At 44.0% G+C, this 19,241-nt stretch overlaps 1 long non-coding RNA gene across 1 annotated transcript; it reads left to right on the forward strand.

Moving 5' to 3' along the window:
* Positions 1 to 119: 119 nt before the first annotated feature.
* LOC131278459 (uncharacterized) lies at positions 120 to 16,819 on the forward strand. Its single transcript, XR_009185751.2, has 8 exons — positions 120 to 183; positions 296 to 331; positions 409 to 476; positions 10,422 to 10,515; positions 12,194 to 12,273; positions 12,402 to 12,473; positions 14,999 to 15,155; positions 16,641 to 16,819. It is a non-coding gene; the product is annotated as an uncharacterized lncRNA (long non-coding RNA).
* The last annotated feature ends 2,422 nt before the right edge of the window (positions 16,820 to 19,241 follow it).

Consider the following 19,241-nt stretch of genomic DNA (forward strand, 5'->3'; position numbering starts at 1 on the left):
CTTTCACATGTATGGATAATGTCTTCAAGGGGCAGTTTTTAGGGTGATGGGAACAGGGCAGATCCCTTAAATTTGTCACCAATATTGTGCTTTTTACTGATATAAGCTATTGTAACTCACAGGCAAAACATTAAGGAAATGGAAGAGAAGCTGCAGGCAGCAGAGTGCTCATTCAGAGAACAGGTAACAACTGATAGAGTCTGATGTTTGCAGATTCTTCAGCACCCCATGCAGATGATTATAATGGCCTTGAGGATCCCTAAACACTTATTTTTGATTTGTTGTCTTTTTTCAGATCGCTGTTCATGAGAAGAAAACTCATGACAACTGGGTAAGCTGTTTCTTTCTTTCCTTCCTTCTGTGTACCGTCTACTGCAACTAAAAGTGAATATGTTTTTTAATCTATAGATGAAAGTTCTTGCTTTGGAGAGAGAATTGCTTGAACAGACCGGAAAGGCTGACTACTTGAAATATAAGTATGGGCTTTAAAAAAAAAATTTTTTTTATTTTGAAATAATTTCAAATCTATTTGAATAATTACAAAAAGAATAGCAAATCCATTCATAGAACTCCATCATGCCCTGCCCCAGATACTTAGGTCCACCAATTTTAACATTTTGCCACATTTTCCATATCATTCTTTCTATCCATTTGTCTTTCTCTAATATCTATCTATCATCTATCTATCATCTAAGTTTATCGATATATGTTTTAAATATTTGAGACTAGGTCTGTCCACATCATGTTCCTTAAAAGTCATACTTGATACTTGGCAAGATGGCGGCTGAGTGAACATCCCTGTTAGAGTCTTCTGCAGGGAATCGGCTGGGCGGCGTTGGAGACTCTTTGGGACCGGATTGTTTCGGGATTTTTGCTGGTCCGGAGGTGTCTGGACATCGATTTGGAGGGAAGGTAACAGAGAGGATTCGTCTGTGAAATATACACGGAGATCCCAGCTACCTGTAGAGGATTCCCTTCTTGGGTAGGCGGAGACGAGGCATCTAGCCCCGCTCGGTGGGGCTGAGCCAGGCCGGGCCGCAGCGGCGGACGCCGGCGCGCTGCGCCAGCGGTGAGCGGGGCCGGGCGGGGCCGAGCCAGGCCGAGCCGGGCCGCGGTAGCGTTTGGAGCCGGGCGGGGCCGGTGCAGGCCCCGGCTGCGGGCCGCGGTAGCGCTTGGAGCCGGGCGGGGCCGGTGCAGGCCCCGGCTGCGGGCCGCGGTAGCGCTTGGAGCCGGGCGGGGCCGGTGCAGGCCCCGGCTGCGGGCCGCGGTAGCGTTTGGAGCCGGGCGGGCCCGGGTCAGGCCGCGGCGGGTACGGAGCCGGGCAGGGCCGGTCCAGGCCGCGGTGGCGGGAGGTGGACGCCGGAGCCGGCTGGGCCGCTGTAGCGAGCGGAGCTGGGCGGAGCCAGGCCAGGCCAAGGCGGCGTGAGGAGCCGGGCAGAGCCGGTCCAAGCCTCCGCGGCGGGCGGAGCCGGGCCTGCGGAGGGGTTTCTGTTTTTTTTTGTTTGTTTGTTTGTTTGTTTGTTTGTTTGTTTGATTTTAATTTTACTTTTTTTTTTTTTTTTTTTTTTGAGCATCTGCAGTACTGGGGAGTTCGTGGGCCCTGGGCAGCCTATTGGGGGTTTGTGGGAAGGGAGGTGCTTGCAGACCCATTTGGGCAGACAGACGGGGGGGTTTTAGGGCAAAGCGGGGGGAAGTTGTTGTTTTAGATAGTGTTGCAATTGTGACACGTGTGTACCTGTATCTCTCTTCTCCCTATCCGTTCCCCACCGTTTGCCCATCCTCTTTTTCTTTCTTCCTTTCTTCTTGCCTTTCTTTTTTCTTTATTATAGTTAGTTTTTTTTTTTTTTTTTTTTTCGGTTTTCTCTTTCCCTCTTGTCCCTCATCTTCCACTTATTTTTACTTTAATTCAAGTATACAATAGGTGCTACAGGGAACACCTCACATTTGCTGGGTTTTCCCATCCTCCACTGCCTCATTTCTGTGTGAACTGATTTAGGCTACCTACACTATCCCCCTTCCCCTGCATCTTGATATCCACTATCATCTACTGTCTCTCCTATATTCCACCCCCCACCTCCCGTTCTTTGATCCACAAAGTGTCTAACTCTTAATTTCTAATACCTTTGTTCTGTTTTCTGTCTATTATCCACTCTTGAAACTATTACCTTTCTTTTCTTTTTCCCTCTCTCATGAAAACAATAGCTGTGTAGTTCATACCATATTCCTCCCAAATTCAGTCATCAACTTCATAAAAGGTACTCTACCTACAGCTATAACTCTATACAATCTACATGAATCTAACCTCCATCCTTCCAGATCTCATATTCCTGCTTTATTAACATACATCACCAATACAACTTTACACTTTTCCCTTGCTTACACAATTGCCTTTCCCCAACACTAATACTTTCCTCTAAAGTGAACTTAACCAACAACAAGTAACTAGAATAAGAAGAAAAAAGTGACAAAGAGAAGATATAACACCTGTGCAAAAATAACAACTAATTAACCTCCAAGAGCAGACAAAGAAGCTAAGGAACTGATTAAATTCGTCAAAATAAAGAGATGACCAGAAAGCAACAAAAATCTACGAACCAAACCAATAATCAGGAAAACATGGCTGAATCCAATCAACAAACCAATAATCACGAAGGGGAGCAAAACTTGGCACAAGCAATGAAAGATCTCAGAACATTTATCACCGACAAATTTGATGCAGTAATGAAAGAGGTTAACAACATGAAGACATCACTTGGAGGGGAAATTGCAGACATACGCAAAAACATAACAGATATGATGGGAATGAACACCACAGTTCAAGAAATCAAAAATACACTTTCAGCAAATATCAGCAGACTAGAAGAGACAGAGCAGAGAATTAGTGATGTGGAAGACAGTACATCAGAAATCAAACAGATAGTAGAAGGGGTCAATAAGAAGATAGAAAAAATCCAATTAGGATTTAGGGACCTGAATGACAATGCAAAACGCTCAAACATACGTATTATAGGCATTCCAGAAGGTGAAGAGAAGGGAAAGGGGTCAGAAAGAGTGTTGCAGGAAATAATGGCTGAAAACTTCCCAAATCTACTGAAAGAGACAGATGTACATATCCAAGAAGCACAGCGCACTCCACAAGTCATAAACCCCAACAGGCCCACCCCAAGACATATACTTGTCAAATTATCCAATGCTCAAGACAAAGAGAAAATCCTAAAAGCAGCAAGAGAAAAGAAAACTATCACATACAAGGGAAGCTCAATTAGATTAAGTGCTGATTTCTCTTCTGAAACCATAGAGGCAAGAAGACAGTGGTATGATATAGTCAAGGTACTAAAGGAAAAAAATTTCCAACCAAGAATACTCTATCCAGCTAAACTAGCATTCAAACATGATGGAGAGTTCAAAATATTCGCAGACAAACAGAAACTGAAAGAGTATACCAACAAGAAACCTCCCCTTCAAGAAATTCTAAAGGGAGTTCTGCAGGAAGAAAGGAAAAAACAGGAAAGGCAAAGTTGGAGGAGAGTATAAGACCAACAACAACAACAAAAAAGACAAAAATAAATATACAAACAAAATATGACAAACACAAATCCAATCAAAATATGGCTAACACAAATAATTCCTTGATAGTAATAACACTGAATGTCAATGGATTAAACTCACCTATCAAAAGATTCAGACTGGGACACTGGATAAGGAAATATGACCCATCCATATGCTGTCTACAAGAGACACATCTTAGACCCAGAGACGCATGGAGATTGAAAGTGAAAGGCTGGAAAACAATCATACAAGCTAACAATAACCAAAAAAAGGCAGGAGTAGCTATATTAATATCAGACAAAATAGACTTTAAATATGAAACAATTGTGAGAGACAAAGAAGGATACTACATTTTAGTCAAAGGGAAAATCTGTCAAGAAGATCGAACAATCATAAATATCTATGCCCCTAACAAGGGTGCCTCTAAATACGTCAGGCAAACGCTGGAAAAACTAAGTGAAAGAATAGATACATCTACAATTATAGTGGGGGATTTTAATACACCACTATCAACTCTGGACAGAACATCTCAAAAGAGAATCACCAAAGAAACAAAACATCTGAATAGTATATTAGAGGAGCTCGATCTAATAGACATATATAGATCACTACACCCAAACACAGCAGGATATACATTTTTCTCAAGCGCACATGGATCATTCTCCAAGATAGATCATATGCTAGGCCACAAAGAAAGGCTGAACGAATTCAGAAAGATTGAAATCATACAAAACATTATCTCTGACCACAGTGGAGTCAAGCTGGAGATTTGCAAGGGAAAGAAGCCCAGATTTCACACCACGATTTGGAAATTAAACAACACACTCTTAGAAAAACAGTGGGTCAAAGAGGAAATCTCAAAAGAAATCAATGACTACCTTGAAACAAATGATAATGATAACACAACATACCAAAATTTATGGGATGCAGCAAAAGCAGTACTGAGAGGGAAGTTTATAGCCATAAATTCATATATCAAAAAAGAAGAAAGAGCAAAAATTGAAGAACTAACTGCACATTTGAAGGAATTAGAAAAACAACAACAAAGTAACCCAACAGGAAGAAGAAGGAAGGAAATAACAAAGATAAGAGCAGAACTAAATGAAATAGAAAATAAGAAAGCACTTGAACAGATAAACAAGACCAAGAGCTGGTTTTTTGAGAAGATTAACAAAATTGACAAACCTTTAGCAACACTAACAAAGAAAAAAAGAGAGAAGATGCAAATACACAAAATAAGAAATGAGAAAGGCGATATCACCACTGACCCCACAGAAATAAAGACTATCATAAGAGGATATTTTGAAAAACTATATTCCAACAAAAATGACAATCTAGAGGAAATGGACAAATTCCTAGAAACACATAAACAGCCCATATTGACAAAAGAAGAAATTGATGATCTTAACAAACCAATCACAAGCAGAGAGATAGAATCAGTTATTAAAAATCTCCCAACTAAGAAGAGCCCAGGGCCAGATGGTTTCACAGGTGAATTCTATAAAACATTCCGGAAAGAACTGACACCAATCCTGCTGAAACTATTCCAAACCATCGAAACAGAAAGAACATTACCCAACTCCTTCTATGATGCCAACATTACCCTAGTACCAAAGCCAAACAAAGACATCACAAGAAAGGAAAATTACAGACCAATTTCTCTAATGAACCTAGACGCAAAAATACTTAACAAAATACTTGCTAATCGTATTCAACAACACATTAAACGAATTATACACCACGACCAAGTGGGATTCATCCCAGGTATGCAAGGATGGTTCAACATAAGAAAATCAATCAACGTAATACACCATATAAACAGATTGAAGGAAAAAAATCACATGATTATATCTATTGATGCAGAAAAAGCATTTGACAAAATACAGCACCCTTTCTTGATAAAAACACTCCAAATGATTGGAATACAAGGAAATTTTTTGAACATGATAAAGAGTATATATGAAAAACCTAAAGCCAATATTGTTTACAATGGAGAAATCCTAGACTCCTTCCCTCTAAACTCAGGAACAAGACAAGGATGCCCACTGTCGCCGCTCCTATTTAACATTGTCTTAGAAGTACTTGCTCGAGCACTGAGGCAAGAACCAGAAATAAAAGGCATTCAAATTGGAAAGGAAGAAGTCAAAATTTCATTATTTGCAGATGACATGATCCTATACATAGAAAACCCTGAGAGATCTACAACGAAGATTCTAGAACTCATAAATGAGTTTAGTAAAGTCGCAGGTTATAAGATCAATGCGCAAAAATCAGTAGCATTTCTGTACACCAATAATGAGCAAGATCAGGAGGAAATCAAGAAACAAATACCATTCACAATAGTAAATAAAAAAATCAAATACTTAGGAATAAATTTAACTAAAGAGGTAAAGAACTTATACACTGAGAACTATACAAGATTGTTCAAGGAAATCAAAGAAGACCTAAATAAATGGAAGACTATTCCTTGTTCATGGATAGGAAGACTGAACATTATTAAGATGTCTATCCTACCAAAATTGATCTACACATTCAATGCAATCCCAATAAAAATCAATGCAGCCTTCTTTAAGGAACTAGAAAAACTAACTATGAAATTTATTTGGAAAGGAAAGAGACCCCGAATAGCCAAAGACATACTGAAAAAGAAAAACGAAATTGGAGGAATCACACTACCTGACTTCAAAACATACTATAAAGCTACGGTGGTGAAAACAGCATGGTATTGGCATAAGGAGAGACATATAGACCAATGGAATCGAATTGAAAGCTCTGATATAGAACCTCACATATACAACCACATAATATTCGATAAAGCCACCAAACCCTCTCAACTGGGAGAGAGTGGCCTATTCAACAAATGGTGTCTGGAGAACTGGATAGCCATATGTAGAAGAATGAAAGAGGATTACCATCTCACACCTTATACAAAGATCAACTCAAGATGGATCAAAGACCTAAATATAAGAGCCAAGACCATAAAAACCTTAGAAAGCAGTGTAGGGAAACATCTACAGGACCTTGTAATAGGTAATGGATTTATGAATATCTCACCAAAAGCACGAGCAGCAAAAGAACTAATAGATAAATGGGACTTCCTCAAAATTAAAGCCTTCTGCACCTCAAAGGAGTTTGTCAAGAAAGTAAAAAGGGAGCCCACACAGTGGGAGAAAATATTTGGCAATCATATATCTGATAAGAAACTTATAACTTACATATATAAAGAACTCCTACATCTTGAAAATAAAAAGATAAACAATCCATTTAAAAAATGGGAAAAAGACTTAAACAGACACTTCTCCGAAGAAGAAATACAAATGGCAAGAAAGCACATGAAAAAATGTTCCAAATCTCTAGCTATCAGGGAAATGCAAATCAAAACCACAATGAGATACCATCTTACACCCATAAGATTGGCAGCTATGAAAAAAACAGAAGAATACAAGTGCTGGAGAGGATGTGAAGGAAGGGGAACATTCATCCACTGCTGGTGGGAATGCAGAAGGATCCAACCATTCTGGAGAACAGTATGGCGGTTTCTCAAAAAACTAGCCATAGATTTGCCATATGACCCAGCAATACCATTGCTGGGAATATACCCAGCAGAACTGAAAACAAGAACACAAACCAATATATGTACACCAATGTTCATAGCAGCATTGTTCACTATTGCCAAAAGTTGGAATCAACCCAAATGCCCATCAACAGACGAGTGGATCAATAAAATGTGGTATATACACACAATGGAATACTACTCGGCTGTAAGAACAAACACACTACAAACACATGTGATAACATGGATGAATCTTGAGAACCTTATGTTGAGTGAAGCAACCCAGACATTGAAGGACAAATACTACATGACCTCAATGATATGAAATAAACAAGCTGCCCTAGATAGCAAGAGACTGAACGATAGGCTTGCAGGAAATCGGAGGGTGGAGGAAGGATATGAGCCGATGTCTGCAGGGGTGGAATTTAAGACGAGATGGTGGTAAGTATGAACACAAAGAAGAGATAAAAGGGGGGCAAGGGGTTGCCTTTGCTTGGGGCTTTGCGGGTTTGAGGGTGGCTGGGGAGGGACGGGTGGGTAACGTTGCCCAAAAGTGGGGGGAGGGAGGGGTAGCATACGAACCAGGAGAGGGTCAGGTGTTGGTGGAGAGTAAAATGCCGAGAAAATCATATCAAAATATAATAAAGAGGGTTACCTGTTTAGAATGCTCGGAGGGGAGGGTCTGATGCAGGACGGGCTCCTGGGGAATGTCTAAATGCTCATTCTGCCAGAGTGGGTGACACCATGGGGTAGAAACCCAAGTAGTGAGAGTGGGGGTGGACCCACATCCTGGGGAGGACTAATGCCATCAAATAGAGGGAACTGTATCCCTCGAGAGAAAGGGTGGCTCCCAGGGCATTGGGGCAGTTGAGCAAGTTAGGCCCTGAACACTATTCCATCTATCTCTGGAAGTGGCTCCTCAGGAAACGGAGGTTGGCTATCACTGAGGGCACCAAGGTGGAAGGGAAAATGGACGTTAAATGTGTGGAACCAAAGTAAATGGGGGGTAAGAGAGGAGTTTCCTGAGAGTACACAAGGATGGATATAAAACTTGTAATATTACACCATAACATATAGGAGATGACAGACTGATAATGTAAACCATAATGTAAAACATAGGATAACTAAAAATGTAAAGAACTGTGTATCCTAAAGTATGCACCATAATGTAAACACAGATGTCACCTTGTTAGAAAGCTAATGTCTCAGACTCTGTACATCACTTTAAGTAAATATGATATGAATAGGGCGTAAGAGTATCACTGTGGAAGGGAAAAGGTTTTCTGGTGGATGTGTGGGAGTGCTGTATATTATATATATACATTGCTGTGGTCTAGGACTCCTGTGAAGAAAAGCTGAATAATTAGGGGGGGGGGGGAAAAAAAAAAAAAAAAAAAAAGAAAAAAATAGGATGTGGAATTTTTTCAAGTCAACATTCTTTATCTAAGTTCTTTATCTAACTTTATCCAAGTTCTTTATCTATCCTTTAAACTCATCGCTATATGCCATTCCCTAGTAAGGGACCATGACATTATATTGGGCTTCAAATTTCGGGGAGTTCTGGATCACAGAGTGTTTCAACAATGGCAATGGAGGGATACTGGTATGGGATACCAATGACAGGTGATATATGACTGACAGGGAGCTGTACAGAACATATGTCCAGGGTGCATGGTAATGTTTGGATATACTCACAGTGGCAACAATTAAAAACCACAGTAGGGGGGGTACTGGGTTCCTGGCCAGTGGTGCTCTGTCGTGGTCCCTAGGGGAGCAGCGACAGTCTCCCAGGTACAGTGGTGGGGACCGGGAGGGAGTGAGGGTTCAACAGTGAGCCCCTGATACTAATGACTATGCTTGTGAGCTGATAAACCCAAAATAATAACAAGGCCTAGAGCAACTTTGTGCCTGGGAATTTCCTTCTGTCAGCCTTCATGTTACTCAAATGTGGCCAGTCTCGAAGCCAAACTCAGCATGTAAATGCAATGCCTTCCCCCCAGCGTGGGACATGACACCCGGGGACGAGCCTCCCTGGCAACGAGGGACCACTATCAACTACCAACTGATGATGCAACTGGAAAATGACCTTATACGGAAGGTTCAATGCGGATCAGCAGAATATCCATGTCTACATAAAATACCATGACTTTAAAATGCTGTTTGACCTAAAGTAAGGGGGAAATGGAAAGGAGAAATGAGTTTATATGGCTACGAGTTTCTAAAAAAGAGTCTGGAGGCTGGCAGAAGGTTTGCCCTCATGCACAACTGAGCAGAGTCAGAGAGACAGATAAAGCAGATACAACCCCCAGATATTGGTTCCTTTGAGGGCTAAAGAGACCCATGGGAGTTATGGTCATGGCCGATGGGGTTAACTACCAGGGCAGATGGCCCCTCTTTGGAAATGGTGTGTATGTGTGATGAATCTGGACTCAGATGGGATCTCCCTTCATAAGACTTTCATGCTAATGTGCTGGAGGTGCAGTTAATGTTGGGGTTTAAGATATATTTAGGGGATTTGAATCTCTGGACTGACAATGTGATAGCCAGATCCTGAGCCTCAACAGACTCCAGCACCTACAATCTGATTTATTGGACTTACCACACTCAGCTAAGATGGAGGTGAAGAAGGACAACCACCGCACCATGGAGCCTAGAGTGATTACAACTGAAAATGGGAGGATTGCATCCTGCATCCAGGTGGAATCTGAGCCTCCTCTTGACATAAAGGTGCAATGGACACAACCAATCCAGTGTCCACATAGAAGAGGTGGCATTGGATTGGGAAAAGTGGACATAATGGACAAAGGGTATGGGGAAAGGCAGGAAGAGATGAGAGGTGGAGGCGTCTTCGGGACATGGAGCTACCCTGGATGGTGCTTCAGAGGTAATCACCGGACATTGTAAATCCTCACAGGGCCTACATGATGGAATAGAGGAGAGTATGGGCCATGATGTGAACCAATGTATATGAGGTGCAGAGGTGCCCAAAGATGTACTTACCAAATCCAATGGCTGTGTCATGATGATGGGAACGAGTGTTGTTGGGGGGCGGGAGAGGGGGGGTGGGGGGGTGGGGTTGAATGGGACCTCACATATATATTTTTAATGTAATATTATTACAAAGTCAATAAAAAATAAAAAAATTAAAAAAAAAAAATTACACTCACAAAAAAAAAAAAAGTCATACTTAGAGGTATGATATTTTGATGTCCATTTTTAAAAGAGTGTTTTCAAGTTTTTAATTCCAAGTTGTTTGGTAGCTACTAAAGTGTGCGATTTTCTCATTTTTATTCAATACTGATCTCTTTCTATATTCAAGACTGGAAATAACCCAAAATAAGAAGCCCCAAAGGAGGGTAGCATTAAGACACAGTTGCTGGGAAGTCCTGATATGAACCACCCTCCACCGACAGGTAGGCAGCACCCTGTGAAAAGCCATCTTTCAGTTTGCCAAAAGCTGCTGGGAACAGTTCCCTGGAAATGGGTTGGCTTTTATAATGGGAATTTAGTAGGTTAAAAGCTTCCAGTTCTGAGGTCAGGCAAGTGTCCAAATCAAGGCCTCCTTCAGAGATGTTTTCTCAACAGGTTGCAGCTGTGGGTGATCAGGCCCATGGCAGGACATAATGGTGGCTCTATTCTCTCTCCCTTATCCTCCAGACTTACTTTCTCCCTGAGGTCAGCTGTGGGTGATCAGGCTCATCACTCCTCTCTCTTTCACCTTCTCAGGGGGCCTTTCTCCATTCCTCTGTGCTCTGCTGACTCCAGACTCTGGGACCTTTCCCTCAGCCTCTCAGGATTTCTCTGTCACTGCAGCTTTTTTCTCTGTTTCTGCTGCATTTTGTTCTCCATTTATAAAAGATTTACAGAAAGAGGATTAAGATCCATCCTGGGTCATGCAACCTAATTATAGGCCCTTAACAGAAGACATGTAATGAAGAGTTCCCATGTACAATAGTTTTACATGCACAGGAATGGAGTAGCTCTAACAGCATGGTTTGTTTTTGGATCCATAAAAAGCTTCAAACTGTCACAAGCTCTAAAACAATTTCTGCTGCAAAGCCCACATAAAATGTTTTTGGCTCTGGTGGGCAGTCCTTGTGCAGCCTGAAAACAATCCCATGCCCTTGCCAAAGAGAGTGAGTTGTTTCATGGGGTGACCAGATGCTGTCATCTCAGCTCCCCCAGCCAGAGTGGCTTCTTGGGTCCATCCCCTGTAAATGGAGGCAGCTCATGTCCCTCATATGTTAGCAAACACCCTCTACCCCATGCTTGGGGTTACTCTTAACTGAAGAGATATTACTAGAACATATTTGGTTTGGTGCGCAGTTCCTCCCTTGTAGTAAACTTCTTTTGAGAAAAATCACACCAAACATCTTAGAATGTGGCATCTATGACTTAACTGGAGAAGCAATTTTCTTGATTTGTCTTAATAAATATGTAGTCTACTACAACAGCTGCTTTAAGATAGCAAGCTTGTATTTATTACTGTTGGTGATCACATTGTTTTTTTGTTCATTTGAACTTTTTATTGATAATTACAATGCTCTATACACTTCCAGGAAATTTTCCTCCTCTAACCTAATAAATGTAAGCCTCACACTTCATGATTAATATCCCTATAGTTCTTTCTTTTCCTCATTACCAAGATATAAATGTCAGGGCTTGAAGAGCAGGAGCTGTTCTCTTAATATGTAGGGTTTGTTGATGTTCTTCCCATCCAAGGCTCTTCTTCTGATTTCTACTCTTGATTTAGTCTTTGGCTTCCCCTATGTCTCTCAGGAGACCCCTGGTTTTCATGCTGATGTCCAGCTAGTCTGAGCCTTGACCTGTCCACAACTGCTTGATTCATTAAGAAAACACTTGGGCCTGCAGCCAGAGCTCCATTATGTCCTCCTCAAGGGTTAGGGGATACTCTCCACTCCCCATATTCCTCAGGATTATCTGAGCATCTTGGTAACTCCATGCTTCTGGTGAGGGACCCAAGTGGGTTAAAGAGCTAGAGATGGCAGGAAGGCGGTGGAGGGTTTGCTATTCTTCCCCACCCAATGTGCAAATCTGAAGAAACCCACAGCAGTTCTCCTGCCTTCCTAGATCCAAGACCTGGTGCAGCAACCCTGTGGAGCAACAGCTCCAGAAACTCATTCCCTGCTGGGGGGACAGAGGAGGGCAAGGTAAGTGCTGCCTCGCTTTCAATGGTAAGCAGCTATTTCAGGAAACTAATCGCTTAGTACAAATCCTCTCTGGCCTCATTTTGGTGTGGTCACTGATCCCCTTACTGTCTCATTTCCTTTTCAAATAGCAAACTCCTCCACTGAGGCCTGAGGGCAGCACCAGGCCCAGGAGACTACCTTGGGCAGCACCTGGAGAAGCTGTAAGTCCTTAGGGCTGAGGCTGAAGGGTGTGTGTGCTTGCTCGTTCTGGAAGGAACAGGAGGAGAAAGACCCTTCTCTCCACTACTTCACTTCTTCTGGTCCATGTTTTAGTTTTCTGGCTGCCAAAGCACATACCTGCAATAGATTGACTTCAGCAATGGGAATTTATTGGCTCATGGTTTTGAGGCTACAAGTCCAAATGAAAGTGTCATCAAGGTGGTACTTACTTCCCAAAGGCATCCGTGGTCTTGGCTTTTCTGTCATATGGCAATTCACATGACTGCCTCTCCAGACCTCTTAAGCCATCTCTTCCTACTTCTGTTGACTTCAGCTTCTGGCCACTCCTTTTGTGTCTTTCTGTCTGTCTGAATTTCATTCTGTTTTATATATAGGACTCCAGTAACAGGATTAAGAACCATCCTCTCTGAAATAACCTTATCCAAAGGTCCTACTTACAGTGGGTTCATACTCACAGGAATGGATTAAGAACATGTCTTCCCTGGGGGTACTTAGCTCCAGACCACCACAGTGCAGTTGATTTGTTATGGATCTCCTTGACTTGCTGGTGTCCAAAGACAATTCTACATGGAGTTTGCAGACTATAGCATTGTATTAGGGACACCACAAAGTTTTGCTACAGCAAAAGAAGCCAGATCACTTCCAAGAATGGAGGTAGTATCGGGTTTCTAGGGATAGCAGGTGATTTTTATAGATGTAAAAAAGGAAACTTACCTGGCTCCTATTGATTGGATGAGGGCTTGCCTTCCTATACAGGCTGGTTTGGAGCAGATGGGCTTTGTTTTGTATTGGGTCAAACAAAGGGAACTAGGAGCTTGGTTGGCTCTCTAGGTCAGTTAGCTTAGTAGGGATTTCCTGATTCAAAAGATATTAAGAGGAAACTCAAGGGAATTCAAAGAGGCAGGAGAGCACAGGTCTTTTGGTTCCCAGGGGCCCCAGGGCTTTATTTAATTTTATCACTGGATTACTGAAATGTGCTTTTTTTTCATTTTAAGGAGGTAGCAGGAATTGAATCTGGGACCTCATACATGTGAAGGTGGTGCTCAGCCACTGAACCATATATGCTCCCCCTGAAATGTGTTTTTGTTGTTGTTATTTGTACCTTCTCTCATCTTGAATTAGCTGATTACCTGTTTAGAACCTGTGCTGTCATCCTCATTACTGAGAAAACATGAAAAGTCCCCCTTCCCTCTTATATTGTATGCTTCAGGCAATTTTGAGTGCACTTAGACAAAGGGAGTCCATTGAAAATCCATAATTTATCATTGCCCCATCTGTGTTTGGAAATGTACTATTGCAGAATCCCTCCACTTACACCCTCGGTAAAAATTATCTGAATTATCAGACATTACATAATTTAGTAGAAATGTCGAGTAGGAGTGAAATAGTGAGACATGAAAGGCAGCCACGACCTGGAGGGCGCTTTGCCAGCAAAGGCCTTATGGGCTGTTTTACATGGTAGGGGTTCTCATGTGGCCTGTGCAGCTGTTAGAGCTGGTCAGTCCTCTGAACGTGCCTCATGAGATTTGTCAGCCTTGAAGTCAAAGTACACTTAGTTCGGTTATGGGGACTTCCTACCTCACTTTTCCATAGGATGAAATTCATCTGCATCTCATAATGTACTTAACATACAGGATTACCTGTGAAATTTAGATAAATATTATAGCTGAGCAGCTCTAACTTTGATGGGTAATGTTTCTGTCTGAAAACACTCTCCCAGGTCCCCTGCAGGACTCCAGGAATATGATCTCCCCAGAGGGCTCTATGGCCCTGGGCAGCTGCTCTAGAGAGTAGAAGAACCCTCTGTCAGGGGGGTAGACAGAGGCAATGAGCAGAGGCTGTCAAGCAGACTGGGTATTGACACAGCTCTCCCTCTTCCTCTTGGAGACCCTGTTCCCTTTCATTTAGAGCAGGACGGTCAGGTTTAACTTTTTTTTAAAATCAATTTTATTGATATATATTAATAAAGCATAAACCCAACCAAAGTGTACAATCAATGGTATTTGGTATAATCACAGAGCTGTTCATCTGTCATTTCAATCATTATTAGAGCAAGAGTTCTAGAATCGGAGGTGAGATGTGAGAGACCTGTGGAAGGATCTGAACAGTAGCTTTCATTCCCTGTGTAGAGAATGGACCTCTCATCCCCTCTCATTCTTTCTGTTTCCAATATGCAAAGAGTGAGCCTCTGTGGTGTTGCTGAAGGGCCCTGGGAATAGACATGTGTCTGCCTGGATTGTGCTTTCTCCTTAGTTTGGAATGACCTCTGTTAATGCTTTGGGACAGGTCCCTCACTCCCCAGGCACCCAAAAGCCCCTGCCTCTAAGCTGTCCAAGGGACTGAATGTGGGGGGTCCAGTTTCCCGGCACTGATGCTCTCTGGAAACCTGGCTGAGGGGAAGGTGCCAGGTGCTGATCTGCTTCACTGGGTTTCAGCTTCCGTTGCTATCAGTGTTTCATCTGTCACATGAGAGTATCTCCAACCTTCATGTCCTTCTGCCCTGCAGGTTAATATGGCTGTAAGGGGACCCCCTCCTTTCCCAGGACCGCCCTTCATGTACTATCCCATGGGACGCCCCCCACCACCACTGCTGAGATGCTGGCCACCTCCTCCACCCTGGGGACCTCTTGGACCTCCCCCACCAGCACACACTCCACCATTTGGTAAGAGGATTTGAACAGTATGAATTCTTTGCAGCAAAGGTCACAGTTGCTACTTGGGTTTTCCAATGCAAGGGTCACCCTGGCTGAGGACATTGTAACCCTCCTCAAGTGTTTAGGACACATGATGGGCTGCATCATCTCCCCACAGGAGCTGTCCCTTGGAGACAAGGAAGAAGGTTGATTTTAGACAGCCAGAAATATCTGTTCTGGCACTGTGTACAGAGCCACAGCTTGTGCCCAGCTCTGTCAGGGCTAAGACACACCCCTAACTCTAAGAGCTTAAGATACCCCACAGGAGAGTGGCGCTGTCATGTCATGGCACAGAACATGTGATTGCCCATAATGGAAGCACCAGTGGAGGTCCCTGGAGTACAAAAGAGGGAGATGGGAATCACCTCTGAAATAATCAGGAGGATTTTGAAGAGAAGGAAGAGTTAATTGGTGCAAGAAGGATGTTTTTTTACATTCAAATAGATGAACCTGGAAGGCCATTCCTGTTGGGGCAGCACCTTAAGCCTGCAGTTTGACAGCAAACGTGAGGTCCAAGCAGAGCTGCTAGCAAGGGTGTCCAGATGGCACAGGAGGGAAATGACCTTGATCAAAATGTCCTTGTTGCCATAAATTCCTACTCTGTAATTTGAAATGTAGATGATATTTTTCCTTTGGACTTCTGAAGGTTCTGGATCTGCATGACAGAATCCCAAGTATGGGGTGTGAAATTTAATTTGGTTGTATCAGGACATTATGTTTGCCTGAATTTACTACACCCCAATGAAACAAAGTGGAGGCTAGACCTGGTTCACAGGAGCACTGTGTGGGCCTCGAGAATGAGCGAGACTCTCTGTGGGGCATTCACAATCCCCAGCTGGACCTCCATCACCACGTCCCCTGCAGTGTCTGGGTTCCCACCAGACTCACAGCTTCACATCCACAAACATACCATGCTATAGCCTGATTCTTTGCCTGTGCTCCTGTGCCTCAGCTCCTAATACCAACCCTCCCAGGGGGTCTATTCTGACCCTCAATTTTGTCATGTTTGAGACAGGGATAATAAGGCCAGTTTTGTGGATGAAGAGATAAAGTACATGAAGAGAGCATCTTGCAAAATATCTGGCCCATGTTGGACCTTCACACTTCTCGTAGTTGAAATGAAAACATTTGCACACAACCTTCATTACATTACATTGCTTTACACTAACCTATGGCTAGACAGAGTCTGGGCCCAGAGACTCGCAATGCCCCATTTCATTGAGTCTGTGTTATATTAAAATTCAGCTCCTACCAGATAAAAAAAGAGAATGTGCACACAGTTAAATTCTGAACCTTCATCTGAGATGTGGTCACGGTTGTTGCATTACATACAGACCCACAGCTGCAGAACACACTAAAGTATTCATCCAGGAGCTGCAGCCATATTGAGAAGACAAAATGTATAAAGGAAAAATGAGATCAGATTGAAATAACCAGGGCCCTTTTGCCTTACAGGACAATTATATTGACCCTTGAAGAGGATTGTCAGCAGTGGTCAGCAGGCTGTGGCCATTAGAAAGCTAGAAAAGGTGTCAGATCTGCCTTAAGTTCTGAAGGCTTTCCCTGTCCCATCCTGTTCCCACCCTCCTTCATCCCCTGGGTGTTTTCCCAATAAACTTCTTGCTATTATTCTACCCCCTGTCCAGTGTCTGCTTCCTGGAGGACCAACAACCACCACCCCCCCCTCAGGCACTGCACACCCAAGGGGGGTTAACATTTTCTTACTAGGAAAAAAGCCAACACCAAGGTGATGAGGCAGAAGCAAGATTCCCCTCTGGGGCATTACTGACTGGGAGGGTCCCAGGGAAGCTTCCTGAGTGGAGGAAACATCCATGTCCTGCTCTGGGAGGAGGTGGTGTGAACTCTCAGTAAATTGTCCCTGAGCCCCAGTGACTGCCAGTTACAGTGTGCCACATGATAAGACAGACAGGTATTTGACTCTGTGGAGAGCCAATTTCTGTGGTGGGGGATGTGTGAAGGGCCAGAAGTGGCCAAAAGAAACCAGTGAGGAGACATCGCAGTGGTCCAGACCCTTGTTAGTGCCCTGGAGCACTGTGCCAGCTGCCCCCTGTAGCAGCAGTTCAGAGAGGCTCTGACAGAAGCTGAGCTAGAAGCAGAGTTTTCTTGTCAAGTCCCACAAGCTCCCACAATCTGCCCACAATTTCCTTTCTGAGGGATGGACAGAGCAAAAGTTAGTGGTGGTGACCCCCTCCCATGGGGAGTGCGCTCAGTGGAAAAATCTGGCTCCCCTCCAAGTTCTACGATCCATTGCATTCTGTCCCATCAGCACTGAAAACCCACAGGGCCTTCCCTCCTGCCAGTTGTGGGAGGTCCCTTTTGCCAGCAACCAGGGTTCCCAGGTGAGACACCAAGGTGTCTAGGCCTGGATATCCACAGGCTGCTCCAGGAGAGGCTGCCAACAGCAGGGAGTCAGTAACTAGGCAGGAGCAGACATCTGGAGCTGCCTCTGCTGTGAGCAGGGCCTTGGCCAAGGGCTGGGATACGTGGTGCCCCTGACTTCTGGACTGGGCAGGAGCAGAGGACTTTAGGGAGTGAGCCAGAGAGAGGCAGAGAGAGAGAGACAAAGATGGGGAAGACAAATACATGGATATTGAGATGAGGAGGGAGAAAGAAACAAAGTTGTACAGAGGGGGAAAGAGGAAGGAAGGGTGAGAGAACACTATAGAGAGTCAGGGAGAGAGTTGGGAGGAGATGGATAGAGCCAAAGAGAAGGAATAGCTTGGGACAGAGGAAAGGAGACACGTGCAGCGCACACACACAAGCAGAGATCCGGAGCTGAACAGAGAGAGAGAAATGGTCACAGAAGAACACACAGCACATGGACACAGAGAGCAGACAACTGGGGGGGATGGGAGATAAATAATTTAAAAAATAAATCTTTTTAAAAAGTATATATTAGCTATATCTATTACAGTACCTTAAAAAAAGGACACAGAAAAAGGAGTGGAATGGAGGCAGAGATGAAGAGGCCATGACAACTCAGGAGAAGGACCCAGAGCAAGCAGTAGGGAGAGAGAATCAGAAAGAGACAGAAATATAGAGGAACAGCTAGAGTTGGTGAGAAACAAGGGCAAAGAAATTGGGGGGAAGAGAAAGAGGGAGATGGGAGGGAAAGAGACACGGAATCAGGGAGACAGAACCAGGCAGAGAGAAGCAGCAACAGGGAGCAAAGGGGGGGATGGAGGGAGGAAGTGGGGCATGGGGAGAGGGAGTGATGGGCCTGAGGTGGAGATCTAGGAGGGTCCTGGAGAGTAGGGGTGTGGGCAAGGCAGGAGGGCCATGGAATCAGGGACTGGGGAGTCCTGGGCACTGATGTTTTCAGGTCCATTTGGCCAAGATCTACAGGGTCATTGTGGTAAAAAATACAGGTCCCTCTTTTTGGCTGGAGCTGCTCTGTCCACTCAGGGAATCTGTTACTGAAGGGGGTGACTTCTGGGAGAGAGGGTGGCCATTTGGCAGGTTTGCCCTGGAGGGCAGGTTTGCTCTGTGGGGAGATGATCCTTAAGCAGTCTCCCACACTGCCCCAGTCCCTGCTGCACTCCCCATCTCTGCCAGCTGAGCCCTCATCAGCTTCCAAAACTAGGCCCCAGCCCTTCTGCTACCCCCAAGGTCACATAGCCTGGATCTGGCAGAGCTGGGGTTGGGTCCCCCAATGTGATGGGGCCCCTAAAACCCTGGGTCTCCTCCTGCTGTCAACCTAAAGAGTGGGAGCCATCCCTTCTGAAATGTATTAAGAACCCACTTCATGTTGGACAGTGTGCACAGAGCAAAAATTTTCACATGTGTTATCTCATATACTTAATTCTCCCATTAACCCATTGCATAGATGAGGAGATTGACTAACCCAGCAGTAAAAGTTTCTCACCCACACTCCATGTCCACAGCAGGTGGGCAGTGGCTCTGCTCCACCTCATCTTCCTGGTGAGATTTGGGCCAATGGCGCAGCCTCCATCTGGAAGCTGGACAGTCTTGGGTTAGAGGGACAAGAGACAGGGTGGGCCACTCCCTGCCTCTGCAAGCCTCTGCTAAAAGAGT

The sequence above is a fragment of the Dasypus novemcinctus genome, chromosome 5 (genome assembly GCF_030445035.2).
Source record: "Dasypus novemcinctus isolate mDasNov1 chromosome 5, mDasNov1.1.hap2, whole genome shotgun sequence".
NCBI classification, from domain to species: Eukaryota; Metazoa; Chordata; class Mammalia; order Cingulata; family Dasypodidae; genus Dasypus; species Dasypus novemcinctus.